Source organism: Jaculus jaculus, chromosome 9 (assembly GCF_020740685.1).
Source record: "Jaculus jaculus isolate mJacJac1 chromosome 9, mJacJac1.mat.Y.cur, whole genome shotgun sequence".
In the NCBI taxonomy this organism is placed as follows: Eukaryota; Metazoa; Chordata; class Mammalia; order Rodentia; family Dipodidae; genus Jaculus; species Jaculus jaculus.
The window spans coordinates 83,449,447-83,474,531 of NC_059110.1; the positions used below are offsets into that span (position 1 = coordinate 83,449,447).

Genomic DNA, 25,085 nt, shown 5'->3' on the forward strand with positions numbered 1-25,085 from the left:
TCCCACGTTAGCCAGATGCACAAGGGGGCGCATGCATCTGGAGTTCATTTGCAGAGGCTGGAAGCCCTGGCACGCCCATTCTCTCTCTCTCCCTCTATCTGGTCTTTCTCTCTGTGTCTGTAGCTCTCAAATAAATAAATAAAAATTTTTTTAAAAATCCCATTTCTCTGTCAGTGATTTCTCCAGTCATCCCTTGTTATCCTCTCTCTTCAAAAAAAAAAAAAATACCACGATAGTGAGCTGGGGAGATGGCTCAGCAGTTAAAGGCGCATGCTTGCAAAGCCTAATGGCACAGGTTTGATTCCCCAGTAGCTCTGTAAAGTCAGTTGCAAAAACTAGTACATCTGTCTGGAGTTTGCAGTAACAAGAGGCTCCAGTGTACTCATACACACACTCTCTTTCTCTTTGTTTGAAAATAAATAAATATATTTAAAAATAAATTGGGCTGGAGAACTGGCTTAGCCATTAAGGTGCTTGCCTGCAAAGCCAAAGGAACCAGGTTCAATTCCCCAGGACCCATGTAAACCAGATGCACAAGGTGGCACATGTGTCTGGAATTTGTTTGCAGTGGCTGGAGGCCCTGGTGTGCCTATTCTCTTTATCTGCCTCTCTCTCTCTCTCAAATAAATAAATAAATTTTAAATATTTTATTTTTATTTATTAACTTACTTGACAGAGAAAGAGGGAGAGAGAGGGAGAGAATGGGCACACCAAGGCCTCCAGCCATTGCAAATGAACTCCAGATGTGTGCACCCCCTTGTGCATCTGGCTAACGTGGGTCTGGAGAACCAAACTTGGGTCCTTTGGCTTTGCAGGCAAATGCCTTAACTGCTAAACCATCCCTCCATCCCATCAAATAAATAAATAAATGTTTAAAAATATTAAAATAAATAAATAATATAAAATCCCACAATAGTAATGGTTAGCAGCAAGATCTGTGATGGATGCTGGAATCAGAAGGCAAAAATGCGGGCTGGAGAGATGGCTTAGCAGTTAAGCGCTTGCCTGTGAAGCCTAAGGACCCCGGTTCGAGGCTCGGTTCCCCAGGTCCCACGTTAGCCAGATGCACAAGGGGGCGCACGCGTCTGGAGTTCGTTTGCAGAGGCTGGAAGCCCTGGCGCGCCCATTCTCTCTCTCTCCCTCTATCTGTCTTTCTCTCTGTGTCTGTTGCTCTCAAATAAATAAATAAATTTTAAAAAAAGAGAAGGCAAAGATGGGAGAAGCAGGACATCTGTGCATCTCAAAGTATCTCAGATAATGCTAACAACGGGAAAGCAGTGACTTCATAGGGGATGAAGCTGGCAGGTTCCACCTTCCCCAAGTGATGGAGACTAAGAACTTGGTGCTGAACACACATGGTTCTTAGAATTTATTTATTTATTTGAGAGCAACAGACACAGAGAGAAAGACAGATAGAGGAAGAGAGAGAGAATGGGTGCGCCAGGGCTTCCAGCCTCTGCAAACGAACTCCAGACGCGTGCGCCCCCTTGTGCATCTGGCTAATGTGGGACCTGGGGAACCGAGCCTCGATGTACTGAGGGGCACAGTGTCACTTGTGTGGGACTCTTGTTGAAAATATGTAAGCTCAACCAGATCACAAGAGAATATCAGACAAACTGAAGGTGGGGAGCGTTCTCCAAGGTGCCTGACTAGTCCTCTTCCACAAGGAGAAGATCATGAAGGACAGAGGAAAAATGAGGAGCCACGGTGTTCCGTGAACAGGGGAAGATGAATCCAGGCCGTAAGCACTGCCATCACTTTTCCGCAAGCCGCTCAGCTGGGAGAGTGCGCGCCTAGCACACACAAAGCCAGGGTTTGAGCCCTAGCCCTGCACAAGCCCAGCTCAGAGGTACCTGGGGAATGGAGGCGAGAGGATCAGAAACCCAATCTCATCAACAGCCACACAGAGGTCAGGGACAATGTGGGGCTATATGAGATCCTGACTCAAAATGAAAAAGCAGCTAAAAATCATAAACTGGGCATCATAGCTATAACTCCAGAAGTCAGGAGGCTGGGGCAGGAGGATTATGTAAATCCTGGGCTATTGTAGTAAGAACCAATCTCAAAAAAAAAAAAAAAAAAAATTATATATATCCTAAAAAAGTTTCAGAGTTGAAAAGCACAATCATGAATTAAAGATGTATCTATCCCATTTGGAATCACCAATAGCAACAGATCATCTGTGCCTGAAGAATGGGCCTGCAGGGGGCAGGGGGCCGGGGGGCGGGGGGGGGGGTGAGGGGGTTCACTCCCCTGCATCAACTTCTCAGACCAGAGTAGGGAAAGGGATGGGTTAAGAGCTCCCTCCTCCCCTGTGGAATCTGGGCGGGAGGAAACAAGTTTGCTGAGGAAGGGGCAAGCTTTGCTTACTTGTGAAGCCAAGGAGGGGCCCACAAACCTGGAACCTAGACTTGTGAAGACTCAAATATGGCCTCATTTTTGTTGGGAAATTTATATGACTCACTGTTTGAAGGTATGCATTTTTAGTCAAGTATGTTGGCACACACTTGTAATCCCAGCACTTTGGGTCAGGAGGATCATGAATTTGAGGCCAGTATAGAGACGGTCTGACACACACATACACACACACACACAACACAAGCAGGATCAGGGGCGATGGTCTAGTGGGTAAAGCGCCCGCTGTGCGCACGTGAGGACCTGAATTTGGATTCCTAACAAACATGTAAATGGCAGTAGCATGTGGTGGTCCGCCTGTTATCCCAAAGCGTGGAGGGCAGAGGCAGGGAGTCCTTGGGGAAAGCTGGCTACTTGGATAACCAAATGAGCAAATTCTAGTTCGAGGGACAGACCCTGTGCCAATAAATAAGGTAGAGAGCCAATAAAGAAAACACATGACATCAAACTCTGGCCCCCACAATGCACGCAGCACAAAGGCGCACCTGCACACATATGCTCCCACACATACACATTCATGCCCATCACACACACATGCAAAAAAAATTATTTCAATATTTTAAGATATAATGAATTCAGTATTAGGTGATATTTTGGCGGGTTTCTGGGAACCCAGGCAGGGCCTCTCACATGTCCAGTACAGAATCTGAGCTATACTGCCGGACCTCAATGGAACCTTAAACAACATATTTCCAATCTACTTCAGGAGTCTGGATATTAAAAACTTTGTAACTTGTTTTAGCTATTTGTTTTGGTTTGCTTGCTTGCTTGTTTTGGGACAAGCTCTCACTATGTAGTCAAGGCTGGCTTCAAATTCATGAATGACCCTCCTGCCCCAGCCTCCTGAGCACAACAGGCCTGGCTGTTAGCTGGCTTTGACTGAATGGTGATCACGATCATCCATGACTCTCTCTCTTCCATCAGCCAAGTCAGTGATGACCACTTGTGGCTGGTTCATGACCACTGAACTGGAGAATTTATAGCATGTCCATTGGCCCATCAGGCAGAGTTAAAGCTGGCCTGGATCACAGGAAAAGGATACGGTTGGAGCAATAAAGGACATGCAGTAAAATGTTAGTCATAGAAGGTGAGTGGTGGGCTACAGAGATGGTTATGGTGCTTGCCTGCAAAGCCTAGTAATCGGAGTTTGATTCCCTAGGGCCCACACTAAAGCCAGATGCACAGTGGTACAGGCATCTGGAGTTTGTTTGCAGTGGCTGGAGGCCCTGGTGTGCCCATTCATTCTCTCTCCCCCTCTCTCCCTCTGCCTCTCTTCTATCTCTCTTTGCTTGCAAACAATAAAAGTATTTAAAAGAAAGTAAGTACTAGGCATGCAGGCATTTGCTGTGAAACTGTGAAACAATTGCACATTTACCAGCAAGCACCATTAACCACTGAATCCTCTCTCTAACCCTCCTTTGTAATTTTAAAAAGTGAATTTATGAGAGCCAGATGGGGTGGTTCACACCTTTAATCCCAGCACTTTGGAGGCTGAGGTAGGAGGACTGCTGTGAGGCCAGCCTGGGCTAAATCTTGAGTTCCAGATCATCAGCATGCACTAAGCGAGACCCTGCCTCAAAGCAAAACAAAAACCCAAAATGCCTATAAAGCCTGTCAGACTGGGTTCAATCCCCCAGCCATCTACATAAAGCCAGATGGGCAGAGGAGACACTGGCATGCCCATACATGCCCACACACAAATACACACATGCAAATAAAGAAACAATTTTTTTTTTTAATTTTTATTTATTTATTTATTTGAGAGCGACAGACACAGAGAGAAAGACAGATAGAGGGGGAGAGGGAGAATGGGCGCGCCAGGGCTTCCAGCCTCTGCAAACGAACTCCAGACGCGTGCGCCCCCTTGTGCATCTGGCTAACGTGGGACCTGGAGAACCGAGTCTTGAACTGGGGTCCTTAGGCTTCACAGGCAAGCGCTTAACCGCTACGCCATCTCTCCAGCCCAAGAAACAATTTTTAAGAGAAGAAAGGAAAGGAGCAAATTGTACCTAAGGAGGAGGTTGTGCAAAAGAAAAACATATCCCAGAAGCAATGGAAGAAACAAAGCCTATGGCAGGAGAACAAATCCAGCGTAACATAAATGCAAATCAGTTTTGAAAACAAGACTTCATGCGGGGTATGGTGGGGTGTATCTGTAATCACACCTAACACATGGAAGGTGGAGATGGAGGACACAAATTCAAGATGGCCCACCTGAGCCATTTAGTGACTTCAAGGCCAGCCCAAGCATGTTAGTGACATCTTGCCTTAAAATAAAATTTCAGAGGCACTCAAAAGACTGAAGCAGGAAGATTGCTCTGAGTTCAAGGTCAGCCTGGGTTAGAGTGGGACTTTATTTAAAACAAATAAATGAAAATTTAAAAGGACCGGGGATGCAGCTCAGTGATAGAATGCTCGCCTAGCATGTGCAACACCCTGGGTTCTAACCCCAACACTGAAAAATAACAAAGTGAAAAAATACAAGGCTGAGGGCCTAGGTGGAATAAAGTACTTGCCTAGCATGTTCAAGCCCTGAGTTCAATCCCCAGCATGGGGCGGGGGGAGGGAGAGAAAAGAAAACTGGGCTTCTTGTCACTTCAATCAAATATTTTCTTTTTTTAATTTAAAATATTTATTAATCATTTGTAAGCGGGGGGGGGAGGAAGAGAGGGAAAGAGAAAGAGAGAATGAGTATGGGTGCACCAGGGCTTCTTGCCATTGCAAATGAACTCCAGACACATGACCTATTTTGTGCATCTGCCTTTACAAGGGTACTGGGGATTTGAACCTGGGCTGTCAAGCTTTGCAAACAAATGCCTTTAACCACTGAGATATCTCTCCAGCCCTCAACCAAATAAGTTCTAATATTCCCAGAGTGTGTTTCATAAGAGCCCAAAATATCCAGGGCCAGCTGCCCCATCGAGTCCACTAGCTGCCACCGCCGCTTCTGCCCTCCTCTGCTCTCCTCAATCCTCACCAAGCCAACCATTGCCGCCATCATGTCCCTGAGGGTTACCTGCACTGAAATGGCTTCTTCAAGTCCAAGGACAATATATATTTTCTGGCTTTTTAGGCTTTTATTCTTTAGTCTTCATTTTGCCAGCATCTTAACTTCCACTCTCTGAGATCTGGTCCCCTGTTTATGGAGCTAGGTTCAGCCTATTTCTGAGTCACAGGCACCTTTTTTCATGAACGCTCATTTCCTTGGTGAGGGCCAGGGCTTTGCTACTGAACCACATCCTATGTGTGTCAGGCTTGCTTTAGCATGAGCTCTTTCCTGGGAAGCTTGTCAGTACATCCCGCATGCAGTACTAGCACGGAAGTCCCATAACTTCACTGGACAGGCCCACACCGGCATATGCCAAGTAACAACCCAATTAAGCTTAATGTTTAACTCACAAAATCTATAAATTTCTGTTGTTCAGCAGAGAGGAGCCTCAGAACTGACATAAAATGCCTACTTGTGAAATTCTGGTGATAAAACATATTTTGAAACTTATGAACCAAAAGAAAAATTTTAAAAAGAGGCTAGATGAAGTTACTACCATAGCTTTTTAAAAATATTATTTAGGGCTGGAGAGATGGCTTAGCAGTTAAAGAGCTTGTCCATAAAGCTTAAGGACCCAGGTTTTACTCCCCAGGACCCACATAAGCCAGACGCACAAGGTGACGAATGTGAATGCTTCTGGAGTTTGTAGTGGCTACAGGCCCTGGCATACCAAGTCTCTCTTTCTCATAAAAAATTTTTAAAAAATTTTAGGTATAATATGATTGTCATTCAAATTTGTTTCATGTGACTTTATTTCATTTCATTTCTTTCTTTCTTTCTTTTTTTTGGTTTATCAAGGTAGGGTCTCACTCTAGACCAAGTCCAGGCTGACCTGGAATTAACTCTGTCATCTCAGGGTGGCCTTGAACTCATGGCGATCCTCCAGCTGCATGAGTAAGCTCTAGTTTCAGCAAGAGACCCTGACTCAAGAATACTGTAGAGTGCAGCCAGGCGTGGTGGCGCACGCCTTTAATCCCAGCACTTGAGAGGCAGAGGTAGGAGGATCGCCTGAGTTCGAGGCCACCTGAGACTACATAGTAAATTCCAGGTCAGCCTGGGCTACAGTGAGACTCTACCTCAAAAAACCAGAAAAAGGGCTGGAGAGATGGCTTAGCGGTTAAGCGCTTGCCTGTGAAGCCTAAGGACCCCGGTTCAAGGCTCGGTTCCCCAGGTCCCACGTTATCCAGATGCACAAGGGGGCGCACGCATCTGGAGTTCGTTTGCAGAGGCTGGAAGCCCTGGCGTGCCCATTCTCTCTCTCTCCCTCTATCTGTCTTTCTCTCTGTGTCTGTCGCTCTCAAATAAATAAATAAATTTAAAAAAAAAAAACCAGAAAAATAAAAAGTGAGCACTTCCAGCACCGTGGCAGGCATCACTGAACGTGTCGTACTGGCTCCATGCAGCTACGTGTGAATGGCGGTTCCTCTACTGCCCTTACAAGTGTAAAGAAGCACAGGAAGAGCCTCCATGCTATGACTGCTATCCTTCCTCAGATTAGGAATTGGCCCCTAAGGTCAGGTCAATATAAAAATAAAAGATACCAAGCAGCTGGGCATGGTGGCATACACCTGCAATCCCAGCATTCAGAAAGCAGAAGCACAAGGATTCCTTCAAGTGTGCTGCCAGCCTGGACTACGTGAAGTTCCAGGCCAGAGGCTACAGTAAGACCCTATCTCACAAAGCCAGACCAGGGCTGGAGAGATGGCTCAGTGGTTAAGGCGCTTGCCTGCAAAGCCTAATGAGCCAGGTTCGATTCCCCAGCACACACATAAAGCCAGATGCACAAAGAGGCACATGCATCTGAAGTTCGTTTGCAGTGGCTGGAGGTCCTGGCACACTCATTCTCTCTGTCTGTCTCTCTTCCCTCCATCTCTCATTGCTTGCAAATAAGTAAATAAAAACAGTTTAAAACAACAACAACAACAAAAGCAGCTTGGGAGATAGCTCAGGGAGTAAAGTGCTTGCCTTGTAAGCATGATGACCTGAATCCAATCCCCAGAGCCCACAGAAAAGCATGGAGGAACTCTAAATCTATAATATTAGGTGAAAAAAAAAAATCACACAGAAAGAACCACATACTGGATAATCCCACTCTCCAGCACTCTGGAAAAACAAACAGGCCATGAGAAGATGTGAGCTTTAGAGGGAGGGAGGAAAGGGGAGTCAGAGGACACAGGGGAGCTTAAGGTTGGAAGCTGTTACTCTCTGCCATGCTGCAGACCACATGCTTGCACACCTGTTGGAACCCAGAGAAGACACATCACCAAGCGTGAGCACCAAGGCAAACTGTGGCTTTAAGTTCAAACCATACTTGGCTCATCAATCATCACCAACACTGAGCACCCCAAGGTCAAATGTTCGCAATGGAAAATTGGGGGTGGGGTGTTATGGGACATATAGGAACTCTCTGTACTTTTCACTCAATGTTTCCTTGTAAACTTAAATCTGTTCAAAAAAAAAAAATAAGTAAGTGCTACCATATGTAATGGAAAAAAATCGTTGACAGATGTGAGGCATTCAGGTGCAATACCACTACTGGAGAGGCGGCAGCAGGTCACAAATACAAGGCCTACGTGGGTGACCTAGTCAGTTCCAGGCCAGCCTGGGTTATATCAGAGCCACTAAAAAAACAATGGGGGCTGGTGGTGAGGAGATGGCTCAGCAATTAAGGCGCTTGCCTGCAAAGCCTGACAACCCAGATTCACATCCCAAGTATCCACGTAAAGCCTGATGTAAAAAGTGGTATAAGCAGCTGTCATTCAGTTTGCAGTGGCAACAGATCCTGGTGCACAAAATGCATATACACACACAAGCAAAAAAAAAAAAAAAAAAAAAAGCAAATGGGCCAGGCATGGTAATGCACACCTTTAATCCCAGCACTCGGGAGGGAGAGGCCAGCCTGGGACTACTGAGTGAGTTCCAGGTCAGCCTGGGCTAGAGTGACACCTTATCTCAAAACAAAACCCCCTAAAACTTTAAAATAAATAAATAAACAGGGCTGGAGTTGGCTCAGTGGCTAAAGATGTTTCTTGAAAAGTCTGTTGGGTTGGGTTCAATTCCCCAGTCCCCACATAAAGCCAAAGTGGTACATGCATCTGGAGTTCATTTGCAGTGGCAGGGAGGCCCTGGCGTGCCCATGCTTTCTCTCTCTCCTAAATAAATAAATAATAACCAGATGACTGTCAAATTATACAAACAAAACAAAGGAAACTTTGAGATTCTCTGCTTTACAAAATCAAACAAAGCCCCATCACACACGTTCCTCAGTGGGAAACATCTTGTCCTGCCATTGACATGTGTCACTGTCGCCGCTTCAGAGCGCTCTCGTGTTGGCGGGTGACAGGTCCGGGCGCGCACTGGAAGAGGCGTGCTCCTGTGTATTTATTTGTCTACTGGCCTCTCAGGCCCCCCATGGCTCGCTCTGGGGCGCGGCCCAGGTCAGCACCATCAACGTCCAATTCTTCTTCCTCACTGCATCATAATTTGAATCTGTGCATGCAGAAAGGCTTCTTTTTTTAAAATTTTTATTTATTTATTTGAGAGCGATAGACACAGAGAGAAGGACAGATAGAGGGAGAGAGAGAGAATGGGCGCGCCAGGGCTTCCAGCCTCTGCAAACGAACTCCAGACGCGTGTGCCCCCTTGTGCATCTGGCTAACGTGGGACCTGGGGAACCGAGCCTCGAACCGGGGTCCTTAGGCTTCACAGGCAAGCGCTTAACCGCTAAGCCATCTCTCCAGCCCCAGAAAGGCTTCTTTACTTGTTAGTCCACAAGTCCCAAGGCCCATGGGGAGAAGGGTCCTCTCTACTGTGTTTGTTGTGAACCCTGCATGTGTTGCACTAAGCACAGAAGAAAGAATCTAGAATGAACCAGACAATGGCGCGCACTGTTGAGGCTGTCCCAAAGAACAACAGGACCCTGGTGGCTCAGTGGCAGACACCCTCCCCAGAAGCACTCTCGCAGGGAGGAAGCTGGCAGGCCGCAAGGCAGCCTTTCCTGGGGACCTCTGACTTCCCAGAAGCACTAAAAGGAGAGGCCTCCTCGTGGCCTGACTCCAAATTGCAAAGCAATTAGGGAAAGGAACACCTTAAGGCTGGTGGGGCAGGAAGGAAATAGCCTGAGGCCACAGCTCCTGGCACCAACTCTGGGCAGAGCTGGTACACAGGGAGCTGTGACAACAGAGAGTGCACCCTGATTCTGAAGCTTCCCCTGCAGTCAGGCTGCTGAGAGAGGCAGCGAACACAATTCCCCTTGCCCACTGCACCTACTCCCCAACATACAGGCCAGGAAGGCCGCCCGCCAGCCCTCTGACGTGAGCTTGGAATGGGATGGGTCAACAACGCTACCACCTGCACTGGTAAGGCCTCCCCATGGCATCAGGCACACAGTAAGCCCTCAAAGGATCTTAAACTAAGGTAATGTCTGAACTGGTGGACTTCTTAGATTAGAAGACATGGAAGATAAATAAATAAGGACCTAGGTGCCCCCAGGCCCAATAATGGACAAAACTTTGGGCCCAGGCTGTCTGCCAAGGCCTGACAGGAAACTACACACTTCCTGCTGCAGCCAGAGAAAAACTTCCTTCAGCCGTCCCCACCCGTTGCCCCCAAAGCATTTCAGAACATTCTGTGCTGGACCAGGAGGCGCTAGGACAGTCATTTTGCCTTTCTTCTCTCCTCCTCCCATCCCATCCAAGAGAGCACCCTGGCCCAGACCTCCATCCACGGCCTCGGACCTGTGGCCTGCCAGCATCCACTGCCCCTAGCAGACAGACCGAGGCTGGCTTACCTCATCTGCCTCAGACCCAGCTCTCTCTAATACCTCTGGGCTGTACACCAGAGTCAGCAGGAGATGAGCTGTGTGGCTATGGCTCTAGTTTGACCTCTTAATAGCACTTACTTATCAGACTGGTCCTCCTGTCTCCAAGTCCTGATAGCCATCACAAATAAATAAACGAGACCCTTCAAGGACAACCACGAAACACTCTTCTCCTCAAGAGCCTTCAATGGCTCCCACTGCCTCCTGAATTCAATTCAGAGTCCACACCCTGACACTAGAAACCCTTTACAATAAAGTCCAGACCCTTCCTCCAGTCCCCGCTGGATTCACCCATCACAACCAGAACAGATTACATACGCCAGGCCCCATGCCCACATCTCTGGAGCTTTAAGTCCAGGCTGGATTCTATCTCCACCTACCTGGCCTTTCCTCCCCATAAGCGCTCTCCTTGGCTCAACCTTGAACTCTTTTAGCCTTATATCCCCAAATCTCAGGCTCCCTACTATTCTTCAGTCCGTATATTCCTCTAAATCAACTTGCAACTTTACTCAAATTTGTCTTCAATGGAAACTTTTTATCTCCACCATAAACAGAAAGCCACATCATTTGACTAACAAAAGACAGCTGGGCGAATGAAAAAACAACACATGTTCTAATACATATGAAAACACAAGGCCCAGGGTTGGAACTGCAGCAGCATAAAACAAAACACCAGTGAAAACAAGTGATGGCCGGAGGCTTTGAAAGCTCACCTGCACTGTGTTTAAAACCCTCACACACCCCAAGAAATACTGCCTTTTCCTTGGGTATTTATTTTTGTCTCCTTTGTGGCCCTTGTGTCCTTTGGCCCCATCTTGTGAGGACTTTTTAGCCTTGTGCTGGTTGACCCCAAAAGTGAGGAGCTGCAAACACACATCCTGGCCCCCTCCAGTCCTGCACCCTGCACGGCCCGCAGCAAGCATGCATGCATCCCACAGAGGGAAGCGACTTGCCCGTCGCATGGCCCCATTCTCTCTGCAGCGCCCTCACCCACCTGCTGCTCAATTCGCCACAAAACTCACCCAGCACCCCAAATCCATCCCAGCCCCCTGGGGTACTTAGAAAGCCGATGCGAACTGTAGGTGGCAGGTCTGAGGCGGCGCTGGGAGGCTGCTGGCTGTCTTCCAAGGGCTGCCTCTCCCTCTGCAAAGCAAGTTTCTGTGAACCATTAACCAGCTGCTGTCCCAGCACTGCATGCACCCCTTCTCGGGAGCTGAGTTCTGGAAAGGCCCCTGCAGGCACTGGGCTGGGCTCCAGGACATACAGAGGCAGCTTCCTGGGTCCTGAGAGCCAGAAGCACCTACCAGGGAGAGGGGCCCCACAGGCAGGTCACTGGCGGGTCGCTTGAGCTGCAGCAGCCTGAGAACCTCCCTCCCTCCCTTCCTCAGTTGTCAGGGGCGACCCAGGTGCCACACATCAACATCTGAACCACTCCGACTTAAGTCAATAAGCAGCTGAGCCAGGAAGGCCCAGCTGGAGCCAAACCCAGGCCTGGATTCTCCTAGGTTCAGGGAAACCAGGTAAGGACAACCTGCCTCCACGGTGACCAAGTCCCCATTGACTGAGACAGTCTTCTGAGGCTAAGCAGACACAAGGCATTTCTTACACGTGGAGGAGGCCCTTTGGCGAGTGTCTGCATCATGTTGTTGTTATTTTCCCCACCTCCCCCCACCCCCAAGGTAGGGTCTCACTCTAGCCCAGGCTGACCTGGAATTCACTATGTATTCTCAGGGTGGCCTTGAACTCATGGCAATCCTTCTACTCTGCCTCCCTAGTGCTGGAATTAAAGGCGTGCGCCACCACATCGAGCTTGGTTTTTGTTGTTTGGTTGGTTGGCTGGCTTTTGGGTTTTTACAAGGTAGCGTTTTTCTCAAGTCCCAGGCTGGCCTCAAACTCACAGCAATCCTCCCTCTGCCTACCAAGTGCTAGGTTTAAAGGCATCTATCACCACACCCAACCCTTATATCCTTTGGGGATTAATTTTCAATTTGAACTCTTAGAAACTTCAAGTTTGTGTGGTTTTGAGACAGAGTCTCACTATGTAGTCCAGTCAGGCCTTGAACTCACAATCCTCCTGCCTCGGCCTCTCAAGTGCTGAGATTACAAGCATGTGCCACCATGCCAGGCACTTAAGAACTTTTCTTTAAAAAGCGAACCTTTTCTGAGTAGTCAGTATATATTCTGGGCATTTTTCTAAAATATCAATTACCTAGAGTGGTAGTACCCACGATGTAAGCTTCCCAGAGTTTCTTCTGCCAGGGGTGGAGCCCATCTGGCTGTGGCTCCTCAGGAAGACAGTAAACTGCTAAGTGGAATGGGCTCCCAAAGGAGATGAGGCGGCCTCGCTTGGCTGGGGAGTGCTCATATCCTGACATCTGCCTGCGGAGAGAGGGAAGATGACAAGGATCTCCTGGCTGACCTTTTCGCGGTACAAACATGTTAGTGAAGGAAGAAAATGTTTTGGTGATAAGAAAAACATAGGGCTGGCAACCTTATCCCCATGAGGATAAAAACAGGCGTTAGGGAGAGAGGTGGATGGGCATAATCACCCAGAGGTTCCTTAACCCAATACCTCTTGTTCAGAGATGCCGAGGAAGAAGACGGAAAGGGCTTTCCAACCCAACCAGAGCAACTCTGCCTCTCAGGTGTCAAGACTGCACTGAAAAATGGCCATGTGTGGGCTGGAATGTGGCTCAATTGATAGAGACCTTGACTGAACATGCAGGGGCTCTGGGTTCTGTCCTTACTACAGAAGGGGGAAAAAAGTGGTTGGTCTTATCCACTTCAGTGGATTAAGAAATGCCACCAGGGGCTGGAGAGATGGCTTAGCAGTTAAGCACTTGCCTGTGAAGCCTGAGGACCCCAGTTCGAGGCTCAATTCCCTAGGACCCACATTAGCCACATGCACAAAGGGGCGCATGTGTCTGGAGTTCGCTTGCAGTGGCTGGAGGCCCTGGTGCACCCATTCTCTCTCTCTCTCTGCCTCTTTTTCTCTCTGTTTGTCACTCTCAAATGAATAAAATAAAATAAAAAAAGAAATGCCACTGGGCATGGTGGCACACGCCTTTTAATCCCAGCTCTTGGGAGGCAGAGGTAGGAAGATCGCCATGAGTTCGAGGCCACCCTGAGAATACTGAGTGAATTCCAGGTCAGCCTGGGCTAGAGTGAGACCCTACCTCGAAAAACCAAATGAAAAACCAAATGGCCATGGTGGCGCATGTGGCAAAACAGTGAGTTCTAGGCCCACTCATGCTATATAATACTCTGTCTCAAGGAAACAAAAAACAGTCTAACAAACAACAAGATCATGAGGGCTCTGGCCTAGCAGAAGGGTCTAACCTTTTCACACTGTGACATAAGGTTGTCATCTACAAACATGTCGCTCTGTGGGCTAAGAGCTGCAGATTGGACATACCTGGATTAATCCCTTGGTGGACTTACAATACAATGGCCTTACTGGGAAGTAGCCAAAAGTTGGAAGTACAATCTTACTGGAGGAAGTAGTTCAGAGGGGAGTGTGTCCTGGGGGTTGTATCTTGCCCAAGTCCTTTCCTGTCTCCCTTTCCTCTCCATTTCCTGTCTACCAAGAAGTGAAGAACAGCCTCTGCCACATGATCCCTCTGCCCTGACTGTCCATCCAAATGCATGGCTAAGTGACCTCTGAAACAGTGAGCCAAAATAACTAGTTCCTCCCTTTAGGTTGGTTTTCTTTGATATCTGTCACAGCAACAAGTGAATAATACAAAAAGGAGACTTAAAAAAAAAAAATCCTGACTTCCGGTTAAGATGGCGGCGTAGGTACCACGCCAAAACAGCCTGGGGGGGGAAAGACCAAAAAAAACTCAGCAAAATACACACTTTTACTAAAAAGTGAGGTGTATAGGAAGTTGAGGCGGCAGCGGAGAAGTGGAAGAGTTATAGAGCATCCAGAGCCTGCACAGCCGGGAACAGCGGCTCCGGGGCGGCTCAGCTACCCGCCGCAACTGCGGAGCGGCAGAAAACCGCCGGACTCTCGGCTCGAGCCGCAGGACAAGCCAGGTGCGGGATTTTCCCCTCACACCGCGCTCTCCGCAACTCGGGAAACGTGAGGGGAGAGTGGCAGCGAGCAACGGAGGGAGGAGCAGACCGCGAGGTAAAAGCACACGATACAACCAGAACAGCCGCGGCTCCCTCCCCTCCCCTGCCGCCTGAACCCAGCTCCAGCGAACACAGCAGCGGCCCGGGACCCGGCCGCGCCAACTTGGGCTGACGGCGGGACCCAAGCAGGAGCAGAATTTGGCAGCAACTTCAGCGGCTCCAGCACCGGTACCAGTGGCCCCAGCAGCAGCGGACCCAGGAGAGCAGCGGCTTCGGGGTGAGCAGCAGCGGTGGACACGACAACGGCAGCTTCAGCAGTGGTGGGGGCTCCGGCGGTGGCACCTACAACAGCTGCAGAGGCGGCGGCAGCGGCTCAGTTTGCCCCGTAGGAAAAGCAAGTGCCCAGCTCCAGAAATCAGAACAGCAGCCCGACGACCCAGGCAGCAACTTGACTGAGACCACAATCACCCAAGGTAACTGGGATTGCACCAGGGAAGGGTCTCACCTGGTCACAAGCTGACTTGGATCCCTCAACAGACCAGAAATCTTAACCTCTTTGTTGATAGAGGATCTGGCCATTATAATAACTACTCTTGCATACATACTCGGGGCTGTTTTTGATGGAATGGGTACAGTGTTTAGCTAAATTTTAGAATCTACCAGTATATTATTCCACTCAGCCTGCTTGAATACTCCTATAGCAGGGAAACTCAACCCCTAAGAACATCTTTGTAGATACTCTGAGAGTCTTAAGAGCCACACCTAACACCTTAAGGTCCTACCCTGAAAATATTTTACACCAAATCAATTGATACAGCTAAGAATACACAGCTAGCTAGAAAATCCAAGCATTAACTTAATCCAAGATGCAAAAATATATACATTATAACACAAGAAACACTAAAAAGCAAGACGATATAAATCCACCTAAAAGTATTAATGCATCAGAAATGTCCTCCAGTGAGAAAGAGTTAGAGGAAATGCCTGAGAAAGAGTTCAAAAGAATAATTATAAATATGTTCAAAGAGGTCAAAGAACACATGAAAACAATCAAAGAAGAAATCAAAGAGGAAATCAAAGGAATCAAAGAAGAGGCAGGACACCAATTTAATGAAATAAAGAAGGCAATACAAGACATAAATAGAGAAATAGAAATAATAAAGAAAAACCAGTCAGAATTACTAGCAATGAAGAACACAGTTAATGAAATAAAAAACTCTGTAGAAAATCTCACCAGTAGGATGGATGAGGGAGAGGACAGAATATCTAAGCTAGAAGATCAGGTGGCAGACCTAATGCAGTCCAACAAAGAGAAAGACAAACTTATAGAAAAGTATGAGTGGGAATTTCAAGATATTCGGGACACTATGAAAAGATCCAATATAACAATTCAGGGCATAGTAGAAGGAGAAGAATTCCACTCCAGAGGCATAGTAGGCATCTTCAACAAAATCATAGAGGAAAATTTTCCCCAAATTGGGAAAGAGGTGCCAATACAGATACAGGAAGCCTTTAGAACCCCAGCCAGACAAAACCCAGAAAGAAACTCTCCTCGCCACATTATACTCAAACTTCCAAACACACAAACCAAAGAAAAAATATTGAAAGCAGTTAGAGAGAAAAATCAAGTTACCTACAAAAGCAAGCCCATCAGGATTACAGCAGATTATTCAACACAAACTTTTAAAGCCAGAAGGGCCTGGAGTGATATATTCCAAGTTCTGAAAGATAACAACTGTCAACCAAGGTTACTTTATCCTGCAAAGTTATCCATCCAAATAGATGGAGAAATAAAGACATTCCATGACAAAAGCAGGTTAAAGGAATATCTGAAGACAAAACCAGCTCTACAGAAAATACTTGATAGAATCCTCCATGCTGAACAAAAGGAAAAGCACACATATAAGGAACCTAGAAAAAACCAGCCATACTCAAATACCAGTTAACAGAAGAGAGCACAGGTAGAACAAGTAACACACACACACACACACACACACACACAAATGGCAAACATAAATACACACCTTTCAATAATATCTCTTAATATCAACGGTCTCAATGCCCCAACGAAAAGACATAGATTTGCAGACTGGGTTAAAAAGCAGGATCCTACAATTTGTTGTCTTCAAGAAACTCACCTTTCTACAAAGGATAGACATTATCTTAGGGTGAAAGGTTGGAAGACGGTGTTTCAAGCAAATGGGCCTAGAAAACAAGCAGGGGTTGCTATCCTAATATCAGACAGGGTGGACTTTAGTCCGAAGTTAGTCAAAAAAGATAAGGAAGGTCACTTTATATTGATTAAGGGCACACTCCAACAGGAGGACATTACAATCCTAAACATATATGCACCTAACATGGGGGCTCCCAAATTCGTCAAACAATCACTATTAGAACTAAGGTCACAGATAACACCAAACACGGTGGTGGTGGGTGACTTTAACACCCCACTCTCATCAATTGACAGGTCATCCAGGGAAAGAATAAACAGAGAGGCATCTGGACTAAATGAGGTCATAGAAGATATGGACCTAACAGATATATACAGGACATTTCATCCAAAGGCTGCAGAATATACATTCTTTTCAGCAGCACATGGAACATTCTCTAAAATAGACCATATATTAGGACACAAAGCAAATCTTAACAAATTCAGGAAAATTGAAATAATTCCTTGCATTCTATCTGACCACAATGGAATTAAACTACAAATCAGTAGCAAGAAAGGCTATAGAGCATACACAAAATCATGGAAGCTAAACAATACACTACTAAATGATGAGTGGGTCAATGAAGAAATCAAAAAGGAAATCAAAAAATTTATAGAGTCAAATGATAATGAGAACACAACATACCAAAATCTCTGGGACACAATGAAGGCAGTTCTAAGAGGTAAATTTATAGCCTTAAGTGCCTATATTAAGAAATTAGAAAGGTCGCAAGTAGACGACCTAATGCTTCGCCTTAAAGCCTTGGAAAAAGAAGAACAAGGCAAACCAAAAATTAGTAGACGGGAAGAAATAATAAAGATTAGGGCAGAAATTAATGAAATAGAAACAAAAAGAACAATCCAAAGAATTAATGAAACAAAGAGTTGGTTCTTTGAAAGGATAAACAAGATTGATAAACCCTTAGCAAATCTGACCAAAAGAAAGAGAGAAGAGACACAAATTAATAAAATCAGAGATGAACAAGGTAACATCACAACAGATTCCAGAGAAATTCAAAAAATTATAGGGACATACTATAAAAGCATATACTCCACAAAGTATGAAAATCTGAAAGAAATGGATGATTTCCTTGATCTATATGACCTACCTAAATTAAATCAAAATGAGATTAATCACTTAAATAGACCTATAACAAACATGGAGATCCGAGCAGTTATCAATAATCTCCCAACTAAAAAAAGCCCAGGCCCAGATGGATTCACTGCTGAATTTTACCAGACTTTTAAGGAAGAGCTAACACCATTGCTTCTTAAGCTTTTCCAGGAAATAGAAAAAGAAGGAATCCTACCAAACTCCTTCTATGAGGCCAGCATCACCCTGATACCAAAACCAGGCAAAGATAGAACAAAAAAAGAAAATTACAGACCAATCTCCCTCATGAACATAGATGCAAAAATTCTCAACAAAATATTGGCAAACAGAATACAAGAGTATATCAAAAAGATCATTCACCCTGACCAAGTAGGCTTTATCCCAGAGATGCAGGGATGGTTCAACATACGCAAATCTATAAATGTAATACATTACATAAATGGGTTGAAGGACAAAAATCACATGATCATCTCATTAGATGCAGAGAAAGCATTTGACAAAATCCAACATCCCTTCATGATAAAAGTCCTACAGAGACTGGGAATAGAAGGAACATATCTCAATATAATAAAGGCTATTTATGACAAGCCTACAGCCAACATATTACTAAATGGGGAAAAACTGGAAGCTTTTCCACTAAAATCAGGAACAAGACAAGGGTGTCCACTGTCTCCACTTCTATTTAATATAGTTTTGGAAGTCTTAGCCATAGCAATAAGGCAAGAGACACACATAAAAGGGATACAAATTGGAAAGGAAGAAATCAAGTTATCACTATTTGCAGATGACATGATTCTATACATAAAGGACCCTAAAGACTCTACTAGCAAGCTGTTAGAGCTAATCAAAACCTACAGCAATGTAGCAGGATACAAAATAAATACACAGAAATCAGTAGCCTTCATATATGCTAACAACAAACACACAGAGGATGAAATCAGAGAATCACTCCCATTCACAATTGCATCAAAAAAAATAAAATACCTTGGAATAAACCTAACTAAGGAAGTAAAGAATCTATACAATGAGAACTTTAAGACACTCAAGCGAGAAATTGCAGAAGACACTAGAAAGTGGAGAAACATCCCTTGTTCCTGGCTTGGAAGAATCAATATCGTGAAAATGGCAATCTTACCTAAAGCAATCTACACATTTAATGCAATCCCTATCAAAATTCCAAAGGCTTTCTTCATGGAAATAGAAAAAACAATCCAAAAATTCATTTGGAATCATAAAAAACCTCGAATATCTAAAATAATACTGAGCAACAAAAAAGAGGCTGGTGGTATCACCATACCTGATTTTAACCTATACTACAGAGCCATAGTAACAAAAACAGCATGGTAATGGCACAAAAACAGACATGTAGATCAGTGGAACAGAATAGAGGACCCAGATGTAAGCCCAAGTAGCTATAGCCACCTGATATTCGATAAAAATGCCAAAAATACTCATTGGAGAAGAGACAGCCTCTTCAGCAAATGGTGTTTTGAAAACTGGATAAATATCTGCAGAAGGATGAAAATAGATTCTTCTCTCTCGCCATGCACAAGAATTAAGTCCAAATGGATTAAAGACCTTAACATCAGACCGGAAACTTTGAAACTGCTAGAGGAAAAAGTAGGGGAAACCCTCCAACATATTGGTCTTGGCAAAGACTTTCTAAATACAACCCCAATTGCTCAGGCAATAAAACCACAGATTAACCACTGGGACCTAATGAAATTACAAAGATTTTGCACCGCAAAGGACACAGTGAAAAAAGCAAAGAGGCAACCTACAGAATGGGAAAAAATCTTCGCCAGCTATATATCTGATAAAGGATTAATATCTAGGATATACAAAGAACTCAAAAAGTTAACTAATAAGGAATCAAACAGGCCAATCAAAAAATGGGCTAAGGAGCTAAATAGAGAGTTCTCAAAGGAAGAAATACGAATGGCATATAAGCACCTAAAAAAATGTTCTACGTCACTAGTCATCAGGGAAATGCAGATTAAAACTACATTGAGATTCCATCTCACTCCTGTCAGATTGGCCACCATCATGAAAACAAATGATCATAAATGTTGGCGGGGATGTGGAAAAAAAGGAACCCTTCTGCACTGCTGGTGGGAATGCAATCTGGTCCAGCCATTGTGGAAAACAGTGTGGAGGTTCCTAAAGCAGCTAGAGATTGATCTACCATATGACCCAGCTATAGCACTCCTAGGCATATATCCAAAGGATTCATCTCATTTCCTTAGAAGTACATGCTCAACCATGTTTATTGCTGCTCAATTTATAATAGCTGGGAAATGGAACCAGCCTAGATGTCCCTCAACAGATGAGTGGATAATGAAGATGTGGTACATTTATACAATGGAGTTCTACTCAGCGGTAAAGAAAAATGAAGTTATGAAATTTGCAGAAAAATGGATGGACCTGGAAAGTATTATACTAAGTCAGGTAACCCAGGCCCAGAAAGCCAAGCGCCACATGTTCTCCCTCATATGGGGATCCTAGCTACAGATGACTGGGCTTCTGTGTGAGAATGAAAATACTTAGTAGCAGAGGCCAGTAAGTTGAAAAGGAGACATAAAGGGTGGAGAAAGGAAGGGAGGAGGATACTTAATAGGTTGATATTGTATATATGTAATTACAATGATTGTAATGGGGAGGTAATATGATTGAGAATGGAATTTCAAACGGGAAAGTGTGGGGGTGGGGAGGGAGGGAATTACCATGGGATATATTTTATAATCATGGAAAATGTTAATAAAAATTTAAAAAAAAAAAAAAATCCTGAGATGTGCAGCACATGCTATAGGTGACATCAAAGTGGGGAAGGTGACGGAATTCCCTACATTTGTGGGATGCAGCTGCCACACACCAGCTGTGCTAGGAGCTGGCTGGGACTCGGGCTATTTGTGCTGAGCTCAGAAGCAACACAAGCGTCTTTCCCAGGGCTCAGCCCAGGCCACTCTGTCCCACTGGATGGACCACTTTAGAAACTGCAGGTGACACCAAAATCAGGTCAATATTTGAACCAAACCAAGCATCTTGAAGAAACTCAAAACTCAACAGTGATGGGCTGGAGGGATGGCTTAGTGTTTAAGGCGTTTGCCTGCAAAGCCAAAGGACCCAGGTTCAATTCCCCAGGTCCCACGTTAGCCAGATGCACAAAGGGGCACATGCATCTGGAGTTCGTTTGCAGTAGCTGGATGCCCTGACGTGCCCATTCTCTCTCTCCCTCTTTCTCTGTGAAATGAATAAATAAAATATTTTTTAAAAAACTCAACAGTGAGGGGATCAGATTTGTGGATGCAGAGATCTGGAGGCCAAGTGGTGCTTGGAACCGGCACGATCTGAACAGCCTGGGAAGGCTCACAAGTGAAAGGCTACTTGCCCTGGGCACACGGTAGCTGGCCCTGTGCAAAGGCCACCTCTGCTCCATGGGTGAGTCCAGGATGCCCCAGACAGGAAGGTGTGAAGAGTGTAAATGCTCACACTTGGTACACCCCAGAACTATGGGATGACAAAGCAGATGGTGACCTTATCCCCACATATCCAGGGTCTGGAAAGCTGAGGGTTGTGGACTAAGGGAACAAGTCTACCTTTAACAAAGCAAAGGCAGGGGCAGTGCTTCTGGCTCTATGTGATGTATGTGAGGGACATGTTACCTGCACAGCATTACTTTCTTTGAAAATAAGTCTTTCTTTGGCCAAAGTAATGGTGCCCAGCCCTTCTAAGTAAGAGAAACGCATTTGTTTCCTCTTCCTCAGGGGCAGGGACCAATTAGGATATCGACTCTTTCTCCCTGGACTGGCTCAGGGCTGGGTATATGACCCAGGCTAACCATACAGGTCTCTGTGGACTATCAAGAAACCCATGCACTCCTTGTCTACAACAGCAAGCTGTGTGAACACCATTGACTTGGTTATGCCTAGGGGCCATCTGGCTGCCACTTAGAAACACACTGTCTGCAAACGAAGCTCAGGGGAGCAGACAGACAGGGATAAATACTCCCAAAGACAATGTCAATCACTGGATGCAACCAAGCCTGACCCACTATTTTGGTTCCCAAGTCACCAGGCCTACAGAGCCCCCTTTTTGCTTCAGTTAGTTTTTTTAATCATTTGTTTATTTATGAGAGAGAGACAGAGAGAGAGAGAGAATGGGTGCACCAGCTAGCCACTGCAAACAAACTCTAAATGCATGTGCCGCCTTGGGCATCTGGCTTATGTGGGTACCAGGGAATCATGCCTGGGTTATTAGGCTTCACAGGCAAGTGCCTGAACCACTAAGTGGTCTCTCCAGCCCCTGCTTCAATTAATTTGCAATCATAAACCTTGAGAAAATCACCTGCACAGAGCCAGAGAGGAGTGTGAATACACGTGAACACCAAAGTAAGTGAGATGTCTCGGTGGACGCGCGGTGGGCCCCGGCGCAGAACTTTCTGCTCCTTTCCTAAGTTTCCTTTGAGGCCTGGCCAACAGCAGTCTGACCCTGGGATGCTAGGACGGCAGCGGCTGCTTCAGAGCCTCACTGTCCCTCCTAGGCTCTGGCTCTCCAGCAGCCACACGGCTCACAGAGCATCCCCGCACCCTAGCTTCTCCCGTGATTCCGGAATGGTGTGGCATCCTGTCGCCACGTGTCACCTCCTCCCTCAGCATTTCCCCATTCGTCCATGCCTCCAGGGACTCACAGCTTAACCCTGCCCATCCCAGACCCCGGCCCATCTCTCAGGTCCTACACTCAGGTTTCCTCACCCACCTCCGACCATGTCTGGTCTTCTGAGTAAGTGTGCCCATCATGGACATGTGAAGGAAGGGAGCCTCATGTGCTGACAGGAGAACCGCTGGCCGAAACCCTTGGGGGAGCATGCGTATGTTCACACCTGTCAGTCATCCCACGATGCAGAAATTGCCAGCAACAGGGCTGTCACTGTTGCGCCCTCACACTCTGGTCAGATGGAATAGGAAATTAAATACTAATCTACTTGATCAGTGCACATGTAAGAGTTGCAAGAAGGAAGCAAAAGGAATGAATGAGACAAGGGGTTCATATATGAAATACAGTAATTTGTTGATACACAAAGTAGATAAAAAGTCCCTAGCTTAGTGACTGAGGTACTTTAAAAAGTTTAAGCCAGGCGTAGTGACGCACGCCTTTAATCCCAGCACTCAGGAGGCAGAGGTAGGAGGATCGATATGAGTTAAAGACCACCCTGAGACTGCATAGTGAATTCCAGGTCAGCCTGGGCCAGAGCAAGACCCTACCTCAAAAAAAAAAAAAAAAAGGTAAGAGCTGGACATGGTGGCTCAGGCCTTTAATCCTAGCACTTGGGAGGCAGACATAGGAGGATCACCATGAGTTCAAGGTCACCCTGAGACTAACTCCAGGTCACCCTGGGCAAGAGAGAGAAGATGGTACCTCAAAAAGCCCCCCCCCCAAATAATAACAAAAGCTTAAAAGGAGAAAAATGAGCAAAATAAACCCCAAACTGCAAAAAAGCATAAAAAGAATTTTACCATTTGCCATGCTCATAATAAAACAATGCAAGTGTGAAAAGTGTATACTTTAAGTGTCAGAACGCACTGGTGATGGTGTTAATAGATGCACTCGCTACAGGAGGTCCCACCAGGCCAGCGAGACAGTGTCTGCGTGACTGGGGCTAAAGGCTTCTGGACCATGGTCTCAGGCTGGTGGGCATGTGGGAGGCAGCATGTAAACCAAGTCCTAGCAAAGACTAAGCGTTCTCCTGAGGTACAGATACAAGCACAGTTTCCCACAGTCCCCCAGCTTGTCCCCACCTCACGTTGCTAGCCAGAGGCTGTCCACCCTCCTCGGCTCCACTCACAAACCTGCTACCTCCCCCCCCCAAGCCTGATGGGACAACTCCGGCCCTGCTCCACCCCACTTCCTGGCTCAGGGACTCTTCCCCAGCTCCGGCCTCAGAGCCTTCACTGGGTTTTGGCTCTTCTCCCCTCTAGTTCACCTCCTGCCTTTGCTCCTGATAGCTAGCAGGGTCTAGGGTGTCTGTCCTGTCCACCTCCTCCTTCAGGAACCAGCCCTGGTCATTCCTTCCTGGAAGATACCTCTGTCTCCCCCAAAATTCCCTTAATGTCTCACTTGTCTTTTACCATCAATACGAAGCCACCTAACTTCTACTGGACACTGCATGCATCTGCTTCTTTTGTTTCTGCATGTGCGCAGTGTGTATGGGATCACGTGTGTATGTATGCAATGTGTGTGTGCGTGTAGAGAGCGAGCTACCTTGTGCTTAAATACAGGATATCTTGCTGAACCTAGAGCCCACCAATTTAGCTAGAATCACTAGCCAGCAAGCCCTACCTAGTCTCTGTCTGCCCAGTGCTGGGAAGACAGGAGGCTGCCACCGTGCCCGGCATGTGACGTGGGTGTGGGCATCTGACCACAGATCTCCATGCTTGCACAGCAGGCACCTTACCTACTGCGACATCACGCCAGCCCATCTGCCTCATCTTCTCACCCTGTTTATTCTTTCCTTCATCCACTGCACAAATATTGAGCACCTGCTGCACGTCAAACCCTATTCTAGGACAGAGAAGACAATGATAAACAAGGCAGGTGTTGTCCCTGCATCCTGAAATTCTTATCTCAGAGAGTGGGGGGACACTACACAAAGAAACATCAACAAATAAGTCAAGACAAGCTGCAATTAGGGCTACAGCCAAGAAGTTCAGGGCTATATTAATGTAAGTGCCAATGTACATGAAGTGTAGGAATGTACTTTAAAAAAGTGACATTAGGAGCTGCAGGAATGGCTTAGTGGTTAAAGTGTTTGCCTGCAAAGCCAAAGGACCCAGGTTTGATTCCCCAGGACCCACATTAGCTAGATGCACAAGGGGCACACGCATCTGGGGTTCATTTGCAGTGGCTCGAGGCCCTGGCACACCCATTCTCTCTTTCTCTCTCTGCCTTTTTCTCTCTCTGTTGCTCTCAAATAAATAAACACAAAAATTTATTTTCTTAAAGTGACATTAGGGCTGGAGAGATGGCTCAGCAGTTAAAGTGCTTGCCTGTGAAGTCTAAAGACCTAGGTTTGATTCCTGAGAACCCATGTAAGTCAGATGCACATGGTGGTACATGTGTCTGGAGTCTGTTTGCAGTGGCTAGAGGCCCTGGCATGCCCATCCTTGGAAGAAAGGAAGGAAGGGAGGGAGGGAGAAGGGAGGGAGGAGGGAAGGAGAAGGGAAGGAAGGAAGGAAGGGGGAAGGGAACGAAAGAAGGAAAAAAGGAAAGGAAAGGGAAGGAAGGAAGAAAGGTAATAAAGGAAGGGAGGGAGGGAGGGAGAAAAGGGAGGGGAGGAAGAAAGAAAAGAAGGAAGAAAGGAAGGAAAGAAGGAAGGAAGGAAGGAAGGAAGGAAAGGAAAGGAGGG

At 46.2% G+C, this 25,085-nt stretch overlaps 1 protein-coding gene across 6 annotated transcripts in view; it reads right to left on the minus strand.

Moving 5' to 3' along the window:
* Positions 1 to 25,085, minus strand: part of Rph3al (rabphilin 3A like (without C2 domains)) — a 192,495-nt gene that overhangs the window by 129,996 nt on the left and 37,414 nt on the right. The window contains exon 2 of one of the 6 annotated variants that reach the window (XM_045158492.1): positions 12,493 to 12,662. The exons of 1 other annotated variant lie outside the window; for it this stretch is intronic. The gene's annotated coding sequence lies outside the window, so the exon portion shown is untranslated. Of the gene's footprint in view, positions 1 to 11,305; positions 11,531 to 11,587; positions 11,612 to 12,492; positions 12,663 to 24,134; positions 24,158 to 25,085 lie in introns of those variants that run through there. 4 more of the 6 variants (XM_045158495.1, XM_045158493.1, XM_045158491.1 and 1 more) reach the window with 4 other exon arrangements.